Source organism: Mastomys coucha, unplaced genomic scaffold (assembly GCF_008632895.1).
Source record: "Mastomys coucha isolate ucsf_1 unplaced genomic scaffold, UCSF_Mcou_1 pScaffold17, whole genome shotgun sequence".
Lineage (NCBI taxonomy): Eukaryota > Metazoa > Chordata > Mammalia > Rodentia > Muridae > Mastomys > Mastomys coucha.
In genome coordinates this window covers 20,600,119-20,602,019 of record NW_022196899.1, presented here as the reverse complement: position 1 = coordinate 20,602,019, position 1,901 = coordinate 20,600,119, and the positions used below count along the sequence as shown (strand labels likewise).

Sequence of the window (1,901 nt, the reverse complement as noted above, 5' to 3'; positions counted from 1 at the left end):
ACCTGCCTCTGCCTCCCAAGTGCTGGGATTAAAGGCATGTGCCACCACTGCCCGGCTGTGCAACCCTTTCTTAAAGACTGTTTCTAACCGTGTAGCACTGGCTGGCTCATAACTCACAAAGACCCACTGCCTATCTCTGCCTCCCAGGCGGTGGGATTGAAGTGTGTATCACCATACCAGGCACCTTTGCTCAAGCTAAAATATTACTAAATTTTACTTGGTAAGAAAAGATATTCCTGGGCTGGAGAGATGGCTCAGTGGTTAAGAGCACTGACTGCTCTTCCAGAAGTCCTGAGTTCAAATCCCAGCAACCACATGGTGGTTCACAACCATCTATAATGGGATCCGATGCCCTCTTCTGGCGTGTCTGAAGACAGCTGCAGTGTATTCACATAAGTAAAAAGTAAATAAATCTTTTTTAAAAAGAAGAAGAAATTCAGGAGACTGCTACATTTCTTTTAAGTATTGATAAAGAAAAGATAGTCCTTTTGTAGAGCAGAGAATGAATATACTGAAAGCAGTGAGATTCCAGTCACTTTAACATAGCAACATTTACTTGAGAGAGCTAACAACGTTTGCAATGTATTTATAGACATAGAAAACTTAAAAGAGTCAGGAGGAAATTCATGGGTGGTTTATGTAAAGGAAGAAGACAGCCTGGCCTAGTGGCAGAGGCCAGTAATACCATCGGGCTGGGATTGGAGTGAGTCCCAGGAGTGAATTCAATGTCAACTTGGCCAACTACAGACAATCCTCTTAAAATATAAAACAGAACAAAAGCCAGGATACACAGCTCTGTGTTACAGCATTTGCCTGGTGTGTATGAGCCTCAAGGGAGGAAGGGAAGGACAGAGGGAGAGAGTGTGCCTGTTGTCTGCTGCTCAAGCTCCAAGTTATGTCCCTGGAAAACACTGGAAAAGCATGTGTTACCTTACACAACGCAGAGCTGGAATTGTGTGTGTGTGTGTGTGTGTACGTTGTTGAGTATGTGTTTTTTGCCACACACTGAAGGTTCACATTACTTCATTTGTGCCATAAATCTTCAAACTAGGTTTTTGGTGTCTCAGAACAAACATAATTTGGGTGGATTAGCAATATTCCTGATACAAAACTACCATGCATGAACACCTTGCTTTTCCTTGTCGGGAGAGGTGGCATACACCTATGATCCTGGCACTCAGGGTTTAGGGGCAGGAAAATCAGAAACTGTTAAATTCGGAGTGGGTGCCCAACTCTCTAAGACAGAGGGATGGAGATTGATGCAATTATCATGAGGTTTTTATTGATCCAGTATACTGGGGTCATCCTGCATTCAGAGCAAAGGCGACCCCCAGGAACAAAAGCACACACTTTTTATACCTTCCCAGTACATAGGTTTACAGCATGAGTTGGTTATTTCTCATTGGTGGAGCCCATTGTCTTTTGTTTCCATTGACCTCTGTGCCCCAGGTGAGGGGGAGATACCAACTGCACATGGGGGGCGGGGGAGATCCACCCCTTACTGGGGATGTTTCCTTGAACCCGGCATTACTCCCCACAACTAGGACATCTGGGGACTGATGTTTGCTCGGTAAACCCTTCTGAAGTTCTTTAATGGACATTCCTTGCTCCTTTTTATGAGGTGTTCCTGTTTGCTCAATTCTTACAAAACTCAAGGTCAATTTTAGCTGTGCAGTGAGCTTGAGGCAAGTCTGAGCGGCAGGGCATGAACAGCAGAAAGCCTTACCCGTGTTATCTTTCTCACCAGATGTGCTAATCTGCACAGACGTAAGTCTAGCACTGTGCTAATCTACACATATGTAATCCCAGCACGGTGGAAACCTGCACACACATGTAAATTTGAGCACTGTGCTATCTGCACCCATATGTAACTCCAGCATTGAGGAGACTGGGGGGGGGGG

General features: G+C 45.0%; 1 protein-coding gene across 2 annotated transcripts in view; it reads right to left on the bottom strand.

Moving 5' to 3' along the window:
* Positions 1–1,901, bottom strand: part of Nceh1 (neutral cholesterol ester hydrolase 1) — a 69,299-nt gene that overhangs the window by 6,868 nt on the left and 60,530 nt on the right. The gene's annotated exons all lie outside the window — the stretch shown is intronic.